Source organism: Podarcis tiliguerta (genome assembly GCF_965153285.1).
Source record: "Podarcis tiliguerta genome assembly, chromosome: 16".
Taxonomy (NCBI): domain Eukaryota; kingdom Metazoa; phylum Chordata; class Lepidosauria; order Squamata; family Lacertidae; genus Podarcis; species Podarcis tiliguerta.
The window spans coordinates 29,460,742-29,477,296 of record NC_139549.1 but is presented as its reverse complement, the minus strand read 5'-3'; the positions used below and the strand labels follow the sequence as shown (position 1 = coordinate 29,477,296).

Sequence of the window (16,555 nt, the reverse complement as noted above, 5' to 3'; positions counted from 1 at the left end):
ATGAATTGCATCTGGAGGGCCACAGGTTTCTCACCCTGGTTTAGCGAAATGAGAAAACCATGGTTCAGAAAACCATGATATTCTGAAGCTGGTCTGTTTCCATAAACCGGGGGTAGTCAACCTGGTTCACCCTAGATGCTGTCGAAACTACAACTCACATCACCCCTGTCCATTGACTTCAGATTTCTTGGGAGTCATAGTGCACAATACTCAGAAGGCAACACTTTGGCTATCCCTGCCCTAAACCGTGGTTAAGATTGACCATGGTTAACGAGGCTCATTTATGTAGCCTTTTATCTTAGGTGTGGGTAACTAACTTGCATATCCTCTTTACCTTGCGGCAGATGCCAAGCTCTAATTGATGAAAATGTTCACTTGGAGTCAGATAATGCCTGACCTATAAGATCCATGAAGGGTGTATGTGTGTAAGCTTAAAAACAGCTGTGGGATGGGGATTAGGGGGGTGGGTGTTTTTAATCCTTTCCTCCTGTGTTATTGTCTCTATCAAAATGATCCCTCTTCCAGGTCACTAATTGCATTGGGGCTTGGTGCGGCGAGAACAAGCGCAAAATAGATACCTTAAAACAGCCTTCCCATAAGGCTCCTGCCCTGAGCCGATTCTTCATATTCCTGCAATTGCTTAGCTTTTTTTAAAAAAAAAGACTTTGGAAGATTGTATTGTGTGTTGCATATGATTTGGCGCTTTCTATAAGAATCTTATGTTGCCCTCTCTTAAGGGGTGTAGCAGTCTCTGGAACTTCTAAATTTCTGAATTTACAAACTCTTGACAAGTTGAGAAACAGGATTCAGTTGTGCTTTTAAAAAAAGAAAGCTCTAGTTCCCCACTTCTTAAAAGTACCGTATTTTTTGCTCTATAAGACTCACTTTTTCCCTCCTAAAAAATAAGGGGAAATGTATGTGCGTCTTATGGAGCGAATGCAGGCTGCGCAGCTATCCCAGAAGCCAGAACAGCAAGAGGGATTGCTGCTTTCACTGCACAGCGATCCGTCTTGCTATTCTGGCTTCTGAGATTCAGAATTTTTTTTTTCTTGTTTTCCTCCTCCAAAAATTAGGTGCACCTTGTCGTCTGGTGCGTCCTATAGAGCGAAAAATACGGTATTTGTGTGTGTGTATGTGTTTTATAAAAAGTCTGATGCCACCATGAGGTCTAGAAGCTTGCATATGTCGACTTTACAGAAGCTGGGGTTCTAGGAGCCTTCAGTAGGGTTTTGAATGATGGCGGCAGATTACGGTGGCCTGCTTCCACTGCAAGCCCTCCATTTTCATGGACGCGGCACTTGCTCCAGAACAAACTCACTTGCTCCAAAATGCTTTTCAAAGAGGCGTCTTGTGTATTCAGATCCATACATTGCCTCCTGTTGCGCAAGTCCTGTAAGAAACATTTAGCGATTTCGTAGGAAAGGTGCTTTGATATCTCTGCGCAAGATTGAAAACTTGGTGAATACTTAATCCTCCACTGCCACATGCTGAGTTGTATTCAGTGAGAGGTTTTTGTGAATATTCTAATTATTTCAGTGTAATTATAACTACTTCTTTTTTGAGGGGGGCACAGTGTTTGCTAAGCCTCTTTTAAGCTGGGTTTCCTGAGATTGCACTTTGTTTAAACAAAGGGGCAGGATGGAATCAGTGAATAATACATATCAGAGCAGGGGAAAACTTTGTGGTATAATGAAAGGTCTCCCTTGAGTTCTTTTATTTCCCTCTCCTTATTTGCTTGCCTCTGCTTCCTGTAGCAAAATACGCTCCTATTTTTAAGAGAGGTTAATTAAATAGCTGGATATGATAACATCCCAACTGGGGCTGGGGCTTTTTATCAGAATCTGCGACCTCTTATCTAAAAAGCCGCCTAGATTTCGGTAATACCTCTTCCCTCCTTGCAATGGAAAACGAGAGTTTATTCCAACAGTTGTTGTTTTCTTTCTTTCTTTTGTGGTCTGATCTTTGAATACCAAGTATGCTTAAAAATCTTTTGGCCTGTGAAAGAACCGAATTCTCTCATTATCCCTAGTCATGACCCCCTGAATCGAGCAGGCCCAAACCGGAGGCTACAGGGGCAGCCGGTCGAGGGTTCAGGGCTGCGAAAGATAAGTGAGACCGTTGTGTCAGAGCTTGTTGGAGCAGGACCGCTCCGAGAATCCTCCCCAACCATCAGGGAATGAATCCGGGAACACTTTTCAACTTCAGTGGATTTTGTATGGGGACTGATTTGTAAATCCAAGGGCTGTCCCCAGGAAACGGGGACATCTTGTAACCTTACCCAAAGCTATAGCTTGTTTAGCTTATATACGTAAATGTAAATGTAAATATGGAACACATCTGAAGACAGAGACTGCCATCCTTCATCAGAGGAAGTCGCTCGCTCCGAACTCTCTGTGATGCAGCCGCCACCAGCCCATCCCTGTTGCTTTCCTCCTTGATTCCAGCATCAGACCCAAACATGGCAACCCTCCTGGTGCAGGGCGAGTCTCCTGGCCCCAATCCCACTCCTATGTGGCTCATCCCTTCCTAGGGCTTGCAGCCTCCAGGGGGGAGAGGGCTTCTGGCTCCACCTTCCCAACTTCTGCCCGTTTGGCAAAGATCTGAAGCCAAATATTTTTAGCCATTACAGTTGTACCTTGGTTGGTCAAACGCTTTGGGAGCCAAACATTTAGGCTCCCCAGCAATCGGAAACCAGAAGTGGTTATCCCAGTTTGCGAACGTTCTTTGGAAGCCGAACATCCGACACGACTTCTGCGGATTCCGATTGGCTGCAGGAGCTTCCTGCAGCCAATCGGAAGCCGCACCTTGGTTTCCGAACGTTTTGAAGGTCGGACAGAATTCCAGAATGGATTCTGTTCGACTTTGGAGTTACCACTGTATGCATTTGTGGCTTGCTTATGTGAAGTCACAGTAGCTGCATGGAGCCATTCTGAAGCAGCTGGTTTTCTTAGTTTTTAGTTTGTGTTTGGATCTTAGCAGGAGAATTAAATAGGGAAGCAGCCCGACATGTTTTAAGACAAGAGTTCGCAAAATGCTATGGCATAACTTTTTTTTTTAAAAAAAGATTGTGTCCTCCAAGGTAGTTTTTTGTGTTTTTATTACTAACCAGAAACTGCTACCACCCCTTTCTGAAATGCAGTGCTCAGACTTTTTTGTTTTTAAGTTGAGCAATGGTGTGAATGTTGAAATAAGACCCACTGGGTGTTTTGAATATTGTGGTGTGTTGTTGTTTTTCAAAGGTCTGAAGAGAGAACCTGAAGTTCCTCTTTGGATATTCCATTTCTCTCCTTGGGTTTTGAAAACGCGTGTCAAAATAGATCCAGAAAATGACTTAAAGAGTATTGGAGCCTCAGCTTCAGGATCTGTCCTTCCAGTGAGCACTCAGGGCTGAATTTCCTTCAGAATGGAGAGATTTGATCTTCTTGCAGTCCATGGGACTCTCAAGAGTCTCCTCCAGTGCCATGCCATAATTCAAAAGCATCAATTCTTCAGCGATCAGCCTTCTTTCTGGTCCAGCTCTCACTTCCATACATCACTACTGGCAAAACCATAGTTTTAACTATACGGATCTTTGTCGGCAAGGTGATGTCTCTGCTCTTTAAGGTGCTGTCTAGGTTTGTCATCACTTTTCTCCCAAGAAGCAGGTGTCTTTTAATTTCGTGGCTGCTGTCACCATCTGCAGTGATCATGGAGCCCAAGAAAGTAAAACCTCTCACTGCCTCCATTTCTTCCCCTTCTATTTGCCAGAAGGTGATGGGACCAGTGGCCATGATCTTAGTTTTTTTGATGTTGAGCTTCAGACCGTATTTTGCGCTCTCCTCTTTCACCCTCATTAAGAGGTTCTTTGATTCCTCTTCACTTTCTGTCATCAGGGTTGTGTCTTCTGCATATCTGAGGTTGTTGATATTTCTTCCAGCAATCTTAATTCCGGCTTGGGATTCATCCAGTCCAGCCTTCACATGATGAATTCTGCATGTAATTTAAATAAGCAGGGAGACAATATACAGTGATACCTTGGGTTAAGAACTTAATTCGTTCCGGAAGTCTGTTCTTAACCTGAAACTGTTCTTAACCTGAAGCACCACTTTAGCTAATGGGGCCTCCTGCTGCCGTCGCACCGCTGCAGCATGATTTCTGTTCTCATCCTGAAGCAAAGTTCTTAACCTGAGGTACTATTTCTGGGTTAACGGAGTCTGTAACCTGAAGGGTCTGTAACCCGAGGTACCACTGTACAGCTTTGTTGTACTCCTTAACCAATTAACCAAGATGTTTCGACAACCTCATTGGAGATAAGCCCATCAGTAGTTGCTCACCAGTGGGTTTGTCCTACCTCCTCTATCCGGACAGGAGTGCTTCTGAATGCCAGTTGCTGGAAAACAGCAGGCGCAAGAGTGTTGCTGCGCTCATATCCTGCTTTGTGGGCTTCCCATAAGCATCTGGTTGGTCACTGTGAGAACAGAAGGCTGAATTTAGATGGGCCATTTGCCTCATCCAGCAGCACTCATCTTATGTTCTTATGCTGAAGGTCCCAGATAGAGAGGAGGACGAGGAGCAGATTATGTTGTCAGAGATGCTCAAGTCCTTGTAGAATGAAGCTGCAAGGAAATGTAGTTTTGCTTTCATAGAATCATAGAGTTGGACAAGACCCCGAGGGTCATCTAAGCCAAGCCCCTGCAGTGCAGGAGTCTCTCTAGTAGATCATCTTCAGGCTGCTTCATAAGTAGTTCAGCTTTTGCAGCAAGGAGACAGATGAAGAAAGGGGTAGTCACAACAAGGTTGGCATGCACTTTCGGGACTGCAGATATATTAAACAGCAACTCAGAAAAGCCTGGAAAACCAAGAATGGATTTCAAGGAGGGAGGCACCATGGTGGAAATCTCATTTACTGATTAGATTCTCCTTGGGTTGCAAAACAGAAGCGTTTAATTGCCATTAAACAGAGGCGCTTTTTTAATCGATTCCCTCTTAACCAGGAAGACACACACTGTCCTTAGGAGTATTCACGCTAATCATACTTGTGCTTCCTCCAGAATTTTAAGAAGCGTAATTAGGAATCCTGGCACTGACCTCGTCATTTTTAATATGCAGCTGTTTTTGAAAACCCAAATCCTTCCCGTGGCAGAGAGATAATATAGGATGCTGGCTTATATGGAATCAGACTGTTCCATGGTTTCAAACAAGGGTCTCTCCCAGCCGTATCTCGAGATTCTGGGGATTGAACCTAGGAACCGAATTCTGCTTGTAAAGCAGCTTTACCATTGAGCTACAGCCCTTTCCCCATAATATCAGAATACTTTCAGCAAATGCTGCCCATTCATGCATATATGTTGTTGTTTAGTCGTTCAGTCGTGTCCGACTCTTTGTGACCCCATGGACCAGAGCACGCCAGGCACTCCTGTCTTCCACTGCCTCCTGCAGTTTGGTCCAACTCATGCTGGTAGCTTCGAGAACACTGTCCAACCATCTCGTCCTCTGCCGTCCCCTTCTCCTTGTGCCCTCCATCTTTCCCAACATCAGGGTCTTTTCCAGGGAGTCTTCTCTTCTCATGAGGTGGCCAAAGTATTGGAGCCTCAGCTTCAGGATCTGTCCTTCCAGTGAGCACTCGGGGCTGATTTCCTTCAGAATGGATAGGTTTGATCTTCTTGCAGTCCATGGGACTCTCAAGAGTCTCCTCCAGCACCATAATTCAAAAGCATCCATTCTTTGGTGATCAGCCTTCTTGATGGTCCAGCTCTCACTTCCATACATCACTACTGGGAGAACCACAGCTTTAACTATACAGACCTTTGTTGGCAAGGTGATGTCATGCATATATACCCAGATGTTAAACATGATGCAGTTTTGGCCTGCAGACTGAAAACAAAGGATGGCTTAACTTAGTGGGGAACTATGCAATGCACACATCTTCCCCAACCCTCGAGCCAGTATATGTCTCCTGCCCTAAATCTGGTACCTATTTTTAACTGATGGTCTTTTTTTCAGCTTTCGGGGTTCTCTCTTGCCAGACTCTCTTTGGGAAGGGAAGGAAGGTCTACAAACAGGATTTCTCTTAATCTCTGACCTACTGAGAGCATGTTGCTGGTGTTTGGTTTTGGCGAGTTGGGTGATGGTTGCACAAACAGTCCAATAAAAACACCGTCCGTTGACTCTGTACAGGTTTTATGAGTCTAGCAAGTTACCCAAGTCTGGAGAGCCTTGTGGCACGTTTACATTAGTACTGCTTTTCACCCACTTAATCCAGTGCCTTGCTATCTACAAAGGTGTTCATTATAACCTCTCTCTAGTGCTGTCTTCAGTGGCTAATGAGATTTTTGGAAGTTGGGACAGGGAGCCATAAAAGGGGGGGGGGGAGTATTGTTCCTTGGGATTTAATAATTCCCACTAGCTATTACTAGCAGCTTCGTCCCCAGGGTTGCTTGGGAATTCTAAGAAGCCAAAACAAAACAAAAACCCAGCTTTGAAACCAGTGGTTAAAATCAGTGCAGTTCTGAAAGATTCACCATCTTTATTCAAAATGGCATCCGGCTGCATCCAAACATAGACTTGTTCTCAGGAAACATTGTGCCAAATTTCTGAAATCTTAAGAGGTGTCCAAATGCATAGCAAAGAAATAAATAACTTTCTGAAATATAGTAGTAGATGGATAAACAGGGTTTGTATAATTTATTAGACGTTTGTTTGCTCCCTGCTAAAACTGCTCTTTACTGCTGAATCAGAGCAAATAGCAATCCCCAGAAAAACCGAACTGCCATTTGTTCCAATGTATCATCCTAAAACCGGTTTGAAGTTCATATTGTGATACCGGTTTCATAATTTTTGACCTGGCCATTTATCACTAATCATGGTGTGTGTGTGCTGTGCAATGTGGGGAAAAACCATGAAGCCAGCCAATGCCTCTACATAGCTCCATCCTTATTTCAGACATCGTGATATATCAGTATATTGTCATGTTTCTGGTGGTATATAACAATGTTGAAAACTAGATATTGCCAAGCCCTAGTTCCAATTCAGCGTTAAAGAGCAGGTTTTCCTGAGGAAAGTTGGGGGGGGACCCCCTCAGACAGAGTTTTAAAGCATGGACCCATGCCTAGAAAAAGTGGGGCAAAAGGTAAGTGTGGCTGGGCCTATAAACTCTCAACGGCCAGTCAGGTCAGCTGCGATACAAGTGATGGGAAATCCTTTGTCTCGGGTAGCAAAATGCCTTAGGGACACCATTCATTTAAAGCAGTATCACTTTAAACAGTCATGGGGTCTCCCAAAGAATGCTGGGAGATGTAGTCTGTTACGGGTTGCTGAGAGTTGCTAGAAGACCATTCCTCCCTTCACAGAGATATATTTTCCAGAGTTCTTTTAGCAATCAATCCCTCTTCACCGGGAATTCTGGAAATTGCAGCTCTGTGTGGGGAATAGGGGTCTGCTGACAACTTTCAGCACCCTTAGGAGACTCTTGCTCCCAGAATTATTATTCGGTACAAAATCACTAGGCAGAGAGAGTTCAAAATGTGTGTGAGAGTGAGAAGCAGGGGAGAATCGCACGCTTTGGTTCATTTAAAAATAACATAGAGCAGCTTTTGCAAAATCGTTGTCCTTCAGAAGATTTAAATATAATGGCCAGCTGTGGTCCCAAACATCTGGAAGGGGCACCAGGCTGGTAAAGATGGCCGTGCCAGTTTTCTGGGCCTAAGTTCAGTCCTTGTTAACTCAAGAAATGGCAAATGTTTGCAAGATACTCTTGAAACGGTGGGTGTTGCTCTTACAACTGAAAAATCCTGAAGAGTCTGCAGAATTAGGGCTAAGGGGAGATAAATTGGTGTTGGGGTAGGGGAGAGAGGAGAGGCAGAGGAGTTGAAGCAGAAGATTTTGGGGCATGATGGCCGATCGAAGGCCTTGTTTAGTGTATAAGAGAACCAGAACGTCAGTGGCATGAAACCCTGATTTGTGCATACAATCCCAAGTTCAACAGCCCCTTCGGTGATATGTCAAGGTAGCACATGTCTGCAACTTCCCCCTCAGCAGCACATTCCTATAATCCCCTCAAAACGCAGCCCTTGGAGAATATGCTGCATCAAGGACCACGTTGAATAGGTTTGGTAAGGTAGATAATAGCCCCTTGCTCCAACTCCCAAGTCTTTTTCCTTCCCTGAGACTCGCGATGGGTTATTTTGCTGATTTTATAGCAATATTGGACTGGTTTCTTAGACAGTCGTCTCTTATTTCTCTCTGTCTCTCTGTCTCTCTCTTCTCTTCTCTTATTTTTTTTTTGAATGGACGTTTCGATTTTGATTGCAATTTTTTAATTGCATTTAACAGTGATCCCCCGCTGGTTCTTCCTTCAGCATCTCTACCAGCTACGTTCTATTGATGGCCTGTTGTGATTTCAATGGAACATCCTGGGAGGGACCTGGCACGACGGGCACCATTGGAAGGAGGTGCCTTTTAGCCCAATGTACCTGGCATGGTAAGCGGCAACAAAGCAGGGTTTGCCTGCTATTCTTAAATGCTCGGGGGCTCGACTCACGCAGCAAGGGGGCCGCCTTCCTTCTTCCTCCCTCTCTCTCTCTCTCTCCCTCCACCCCACACCCCGCTTCTTTGACGCAGCTTTTGCACCAATTAGCCCTGCTTCTTCCTCTCTTTCCCCTTGGCATGCCCTTGCTTCACCTGAGCGAAGGTCTCAAGGCTTTGTTGAGCTTCTGTCTGCCCTCCCTGAGCCCCCCATGTGTCGTGGGGCCTCCTTCCATTGAGATGCTCCTTTGTTCCATTTGCATAGCGCTTCCATGTGTCGTTGGCTTGCTGTTCGTCTGTTCAGAGTGGGATGGGGAAACCTTTTTTTCCAGCGTTCCCTTCTGAGCAGCCTTCCAAGGCCCACATTGCTGGTGGTGAACGGGGCTAGGGGCAAAAGTGAGCATCTGTTTTACTTCTGTGCAGTAGGATAGTTTCTACACCAGTGTTTCTCAAACTTGGGTCCCCGGGTATTGTTGGACTACAACACCCATCATCCCTAGCTAGCAGGACCAGTGGTCAGGGATGATGGGAGTTGTAGTCCAACAGCAGCCGGGGATCCCAAGTTTGAGAAACAGTGTTCTGCACCCTCTAACACACCCCTCTCTATCCCACATCCATAGTGCTCAGCCCAGCCTAGCTTCATGCATTCTCACAGTTTAGGGCCGTTAGAACAATAAAACAATGAGATAAAACAATAAGTTAAAGCAACAAAACGAAGCACTAAAAGGAGTTAAGAAATAAAATGGAAGAGAGGATAAAAACAAATGCTAAGGGTTGGTTACAGAGCAGGAATTTGCTTCAGAGTTGGCCTTAGAGCTCAAAACCCCCATCCAGACAAGCAAAAAATGCCACAGTTCCAAGAGCACACTCCAGTCACCCCACAAAAGCTCAAGGGGGCTGTGAAGCAGAGCCAGTGAGGGGTGTGGCCTGGAGAGGGTTCCAAGGGCCACATTGAGAGACCTGGAGAGCTGCATTTGGCCCCCGGAGCCTGAGGCTCCCCACCTCTGTTGTAGAGCAGATGGTGATCAGATGTCAAGCTTCCAGGATCTACTTTGTTTTTACTCATGATGCAAAACAGGTTCAGGTGTGTGTTTACATGTTAAGGTCCACAGTGCCTACTTAGCTCAGGAACTTGTTTTGGGGTATAGCTGTCAACCTCCCCTTTTTTTTGCGGGAAATCCCCTTATTCCAGCGCTGCTTCCCGCTGCTATCTCAGATTGTTAGATATCCTGTAGACTGTCCCCGGGACAGGTGAGGCTGCTGATCCCTTATTTTCAAGGCTGCTGATCCCTTATTTTCAAATCTGAAAGTTGACAGCTATGTTTTGGGGGTATGAACTGAGCTCACAGTCCTTCCACATGCTCATCTACTCCTGGCGCTTCTTCCGCAACCACAAATGGTATTCAACCAAGTTTTACTCAGAAGAGACCCATTTGAAAATGGTGGGCCTAACTTAGGCCACCTTCACACCATACATTGAAAGCGCTGTGATGCCACTTTAAATAGTCTTGGCTCCCCCCCCCCCCAAAGAATTCTGGGAGCTGTAGTTTGTTAAACACTCTGAGAGTTGCTAGGAGACCCCTATTTCCCTCACAGAGCTACAATTCAGAGTTCCCATTGAATGGGATTATTAATCCACTCGTGAGAATTGTAGCTTTTGTGAGGGGAATAGGGATCTCCTAGCAACTCTCGGCACCCTTAACAAACTACAGCTCCCAGAATTTTTGCAGGAAGCCGTGACTGTTCAAAGTGGTATGAAAAAGGCCCTTAGCAGCGCTGGGTTACCCAATGAGCAAGACTAAGCAAGTGCTCAGGGCACCAGCAAAGCACGGGCACGAAAGAAGGGTTTTTTAATACATATTTTTAAGGATTTGACATTTCAAAAAGAAGCATCAAAATAGTCTTCATGGGGAAAATCAGAACTATTTTTAGACTTCCACTACACAGTTTTATTTTATGGGTTAGTATTGTTTTTATTTCAAATTACTTGAGGGGGCATTATAATCCTATCAGTGCATAGGGGCTCTAAAGGTCTTAAATCTGGATGTGGGCCTTAGCCATGTTCATTATTTTCAATGGGTCTACTCTGAATAAAGCAGCCCAGATCAATGTGTTCAGGGTAAACTATTAACTATGCTTTGCAATGTGCAAACTGGGCCAGCATGTCTCTTAATCCCACTGCATTTTTAGTACAGTCATACTTCGGGTTAAATACACTTCGAGTTGAGCGCGTTCAAGTTGCGCTCCTCGGCAACCCAGAAGTAAAGGAGCGCGTTACCTCTGGGTTTCGCTGCTTGCACATGCGCGGATGCTCCAAATGACATCACGCGCATGCGCAGACGTGCCGTCACTAGTTACGTTTACCTCTAGATGCGAACGGGGCTCCGGAACGGATCCCATTCGTATCTAGAGGTACCATTGTGCACACAAAAAGGATCCTCAGTGAAGGAGAATCTGTTGCAATTTCTTGCACGAGAAGAAATGAGCTGTTGAAATGAGCTGCTTAACAATGATAGCTGACCTAATCATTCAAGAGGGCCAAACTCCATGTCAATTTTAAGTGTGCATTTTTAAAAGCACAAGGGCCGCTATGTTTCCCAAAATTGTTTCGGCAGAAAAGGAGATTGGTATAGACGCCCTAGTCTGGCTTGGATTCATAATGCACAGAGAAAGTTATCTCTTCCCGCTGAGACTCACACCTTGAAGGTCCTCTTGGCAGCAACTAGGGAGTGGCGGTGGTGGCAGGAATAGCAGCTCGGAGAAGGATGGAGGATTGTTGACGAGGAAACGGTGCAGGAACAAAAGAGCTAAGAAGCAAAATGCCCTCATCCAAGGCCTTACACAGCTGCTCTTTCTGGGGAAAAAAGAGAAAAGCATGCTTTACTGACGTAATGTATGCTTCAGCTCTTAAGATTTACACATTATGCCTCTGAACGTCATTTTCTGGGAATCACAAGTGGGGAGAGTGCTGTTATGCTCATGTCCTACTTTCAGGTTTCCAAGGGGGGCATCTGGATGGCCAGGGTGAGAACAGGATGACAGGCTAGGTGGACCCACTGGCTTGAGGAGGAGAGGGCTATTGATGGACACTAGCCATGATGGTAGGGATGCGGGTGGCGCTGTGGGTTAGACCACAGAGCCTAGGACTTGCTGATCAGAAAGTCGGCGGTTTGAATCTCCGCGACGGGATGAGCTCCCATTGCTCGGTCCCTACTCCTGACAACCTAGCAGTTCGAAAGTACATCAAAGTGCAAGTAGATAAATAGGTACCGCTCCGGTGGCAAGGTAAATGGCGTTTCCGTGCGCTGCTCTGGTTCGCCAGAAGCGGCTTAGTCATGCTGGCCACATGACCTGGAAGCTGTACGCCGGCTCCCTCGGCCAATAAAGCGAGATGAGCGCCGCAACCCCAGAGTCGGCCGCGACTGGACCTGATGGTCAGGGGTCCCTTTACCTTTAGCATGATGGTTATACTTTGCCTCCATGGTCAGAGGCAGTTATGCTTCTGAATCCCAGTGGCTGGAGACCACAGAAAGGGAGAGTGCTAGGATCCTCCTTGGAGGTTTCCCACAGGCATCTGGTGGCCACTGTGAGAACAGGATGCTGGACTAGAAGGGCCATTGGCCTGATCCAGCAGGCTCTTATTATCTTCATCTAGGACTGCCTTATACCAAGTCAGATCACTGGTCCATCCATCTCAGAATAGTCTACATTAACCAGCAGAGGCTCTCCAAGGTTTCTGACAGAGGTCTTCTATCAGCTGGACATGCCGTTGAGGATTGAGCACGGCACCTTCTGTATGCACAGCAGATGCTCTGCCACTAAGCTGCACCCCTTTCCCCTACAGGACTGCACAACAGACAGGTTTTGGGGGGTTTGCTTAAGTTGCTGGGCACAGGCATGCCGCTTAACATTGCAGGCATCGAAGCACGAGAATCCCTTTCTATTTCCCCCCTCTCCTCCTGCTTCTGGGCACATATTCCTTGCCTTGATCTTTGTAATGTTCTGGGCACCACTGTAAGCGCAACGTGACTCTCCTTTTCCAGGAGGGAGAAGAGGATGCAGGGAACGGGAAGCAGAGCCAAAATAATTTGGCAGAGAAATAGTGGGCACAGTGTTTTTTTCTTTAGTCAGCAACTTGCATGGCAGGCGGCCACTTCAGCCTTCCCCTGCTTCTGAAAATGAGGGATGCTGTCGGGCTTCGCTCACCCTGGGCATGCTGCATGGCGTTGCTTCGCTGTTTGGTGTTTTGCTGTGCAAAGATTGAGGGACGACTTTTGTGTCTGGAATGCAGAATCGTGGAATTGTAGCTTTGGAAAGGGACCCTTACGGGTCAACAACCCCAGCCTCCTGCGATGCAGGAATCACGGCTAAAAAACCCCTGACAGGTGGCCACCCAACTTCTGTCTAAAAACCTCCAATGAAGGAGAGTCCATCGCCTTCACAGGTAGTCTGTTCCAGTGTCAAAGAGCTCTTACTGTCAGAAAGTTGTTCCTGATTTTTACGCAGAATCACCTTTCTTGTCATTTGAATACATTGGTTCAGGTCCTTCCCTCTGGAGCAGCAGAAAACAAGCTCGCTCCTTTGTTCGCGTGGCACCCCTTCAGATATTTGAAGATGGCTGTCATATCACCTTACCTCCCCCAAGTTAAAACATACCCAACTTCCTCAACTGCTCCTCCTAAGATTTGGTTTCACTCTGGGTCAACTTGGCCACTCTTCTCTGCCTTGTTCCAAGTTAGATCTGAGTCCATCTAGCTCAGTGTTGTCTACAGTGATTGACAGCCACTCTCCAGGGTTTCAGGCAGGGCACTCTCCCAGTCCTACCTGCGGATGCTGAGGGTCGAACCTGGGACCTTCTGCATGCAAAGCAGAGCTATTGCACCTTCCCCAGTTCTGGACAAAGTTTCCCCATCCTCAGTGTAAACGAACACTGAAATTTTAGCTCTGTGAAATGCTTGCAGAGGGATAATCAGATGTGTTCTGCAACAAAATTTTGCAGTGTGTCCTCACCTCCCAGCAGGAATGGTTCAGTTGGGAGTTGCAGCCAACCAGTCTTGGACCTCTCCCAAGAGAATCCATTCCATCTCTCATAGTTTCGACTTTCTGTTCTGACACTCAGCATTCCAACCTGTCAAGTTCTTGTTGGGTTGAATTTTGGGGATTCTTTTATTTTCTTGCACTTCTTCAAACCTTGGAAGTCGCCTCATCCCTTCTCAGTGGCCCTATTTTGGTACTCACCACCTGCGTTTGCATTAGAGAGAGGGATTGTTTTTGAGTACATGCAAGTCCGTGGGTGGTGGTTTTATGAGTGTTGCATGATTTGTTGTGCAGCAGTAGGGTTGTGTGCTGTGATAGAGAAGCATGAGATAACTTTCTGAAAAGAAGAAAGCGCTTTTTGGAGTGCAGCCCCAACACTGGAAACACCTGGCTGATGTGCGCCCCCTCCCAACCCGCAATCTCTAACTTTATGCGAACTCTGGCTTCTATCTGCTCTGCTGTAATCTTAATAGACGAGCATTCTCCGACTCTGCCTTGAGGTCCAGCATTTTGCCTGCGCTTGCAGAAGAAACTCTGCTTTGCTATAGCAACGTCAGCAGCAAGGCTATGGATGCTTCTGCCGGCTTCTCTGTTCTGTTAATTACTTTGCCTTTGCTGTCAGATCAGGGCCCTGGGAGAGGAGGCACCAGGAACCTTTTGAAGAGTGCCAAGATCACACAGTGTCGCCTTGCTGGGCAAGCAGAACCCTCTGCAAAGCCCCCAAGCAGGGCCTAAGGAGAATAGCCCACCGTGTCTGCCACTGCCCCCCAGCATTGTAAATTAGAGTCTCTGAGCTGCAACCAGCCCTTCTCAGAATTAGGCCCATGGACGTTAATGGACGTGACTAAGGCGTTATCCTCCCTTCCTTTTGTGCCACAGGTCTGGGCTTCCCAAGCCTGTGTCCAAGTGTGTTTTGTTTGTTTGTCCTTTGTTATGGTCCCAGTGCTTTTCCCCTGGGGAAACCCGCATTTTAGCAATAAATTGTATCAGACAGCGTTTTCCGCAGATTGCTGTTTGCCCCAATTCAGCAGTAAAACAGGGTTTTCCCAGGAAATGCACTGGGTGGGGTGTGGGGGACCGTTAGGACATGAACCTGGAAAGCCCAAACCTGTGCCTAGAAAGCTGAAAGCAAAGGTGAGCGTGGAACTTAGGTTCATTCAGTTGGTTTTATTTTAGTAGAACTTAATTGGAGACAACCCTGCATTTATTAGTGGCTGTTAAGTATGCACTGTTATGAAAATGTATAAAAAAGGCAAAATTATTATCAATTACCTGCCCTTCACCTTAAGATCCCAGGGCAGGTTACAACTTTAAAACACACCATTAAAAAGTTTTAAACAGCTTGCAGTTACAAAAATAAGGTGGGTCCTAATAATACACACCTGACGTGTCAAAAGCCGAGGTAAGGAGGTGTGTCTTCCCCTCTGATTTTTTTAAAAAGAAAAAAAGGAAAACCTCTTAAAGTGGTGTGGAAATGTGGAAAACTGAATTTTGGACTGGGAAAATGAGACACTGAAGTTTAACAGGTTTGCCCATCCCTTACCTCTGGCTGACCCATCTAAACCGGAGGCTGAACGTGGGATTGTGAAGGTTTCTGTAAGCAACGTGCCACTCTTTTCCCTCGCTTCCTGTTTGCGTGGAGCTTAATTGCCTCTCTTCTGGGTTGTTGATGTAGCTTTCTCTCTTTGCACGTTAAGATATTTATCTTGAGCGGAGCCAGCTTGGGATGGAGTTTCTCAGCATCTGTATCCATTTCTCCCACCCACAGTCAGGCTTTCCTAAGTGAAACTGGCAGCTCTGCTCAACTGCCCTATGTCAGCTTGCTTCACTCAAGCGCCTCTTGACGCAACGCCTAGACTTAAACTCCCACCCTGCCCAAGAAAACGTCCAAAGTGTATATCTCTGGTACCTAATGGGACATGCAGAGCCCATCTTTCCCCCCAAACCCTAAAAACGTGCATATAGTGGGGAAATACCCAGTGCTTTGAATGTAAGTAGCAGGTATGGAAACATGCTGTTCTTTGGGGCATTGTTTTCTATGGTTTATTAGGCATTAGGTATTTAAAAAAACCTTTTAAGTAGTTTGGGACTGGAAACAGGAAAGGACGGGGGTTGGGGGAACTCTTGAGACGAATACAACGTGGGTTGAAGGAATGGCCAGGATTATGCGTGATATTCTGCATCTCCACTTCTTCTTTTCTTACTGGTTTTTCAAATTGCAAATATAACAGGAAGAAAAATGAAAAAATAAATAAATGTCAGCACACATGACCCCTATTCTCCTCCAAGAGGTACAATTCCCAGAGTGCTTTAACAATCAGTTCCTCTTCCCAGGTTACTCTGGTAACTGTACCTGTAAACAGAATGCTCATCTTTCATTGAATTGTACACTTGGAAGGAATCTGGTCCAACCCCCTGCAATGCAGGAACTCTGCCTACAGCCATCACTGGGTGGGCTCCCTAACTACCAGCCTTACACTTAACAGCCAGACGCATTTTAAATAAAAGCACACATTCTACTCATGTAAAAACACCAGGCAGGCCCCACAAATAACCCAGAGATGCATTTTAAATAAAAGGATACATTCTACTCATGTTAAAACACGCTCATGTAAAAACCCGGACCGTTCGCAGGCCAGATTTAGAAGGCAATTGGGCCGCATCCAGCCCCTGGGCCTTAGTTTGCCTTCCCATGGGAATGATGGTCTCTTAACAACAACTCTCAGCACCCTTCATGAACTACAGTTCCCGGGAGTCTTTGGGAGAAGCCATGACTACTTAAAGTGGCACAGTAGTGCTTCAAATAGATGGTGTGGATGTAGCCTTAAGAGTCCTAGTTACGCTTCCTCTGCGTTGTTGGTTTGGTTGGTGAAATGTGCAACCTGCCCTCCTTCCATTTTGGAGCTTAAGAAGTGCTTGCATGGGGTTCCCAGGTGGTTCTCCCGTCCAGGCCCATCCTCCTCCAGCAGCGTTTCTTTGTTACGTGCCTTCCATCTTTGCTTTGGAGGCCCTGAAT

General features: G+C 46.1%; 1 protein-coding gene across 13 annotated transcripts in view; it reads left to right on the top strand.

Annotated features, from left to right (window-relative positions):
- The window catches only part of HIC2 (HIC ZBTB transcriptional repressor 2), a 137,151-nt gene that overhangs the window by 94,432 nt on the left and 26,164 nt on the right, over positions 1-16,555 (top strand). For 5 of the 13 annotated variants that reach the window (XR_014506049.1, XM_083418310.1, XM_083418315.1 and 2 more), the window contains exon 3: positions 8,311-8,458. The exons of 4 other annotated variants lie outside the window; for them this stretch is intronic. The gene's annotated coding sequence lies outside the window, so the exon portion shown is untranslated. Of the gene's footprint in view, positions 1-8,310; positions 8,459-10,139; positions 10,463-16,555 lie in introns of those variants that run through there. 4 more of the 13 variants (XM_083418318.1, XM_083418320.1, XM_083418321.1 and 1 more) reach the window with 2 other exon arrangements.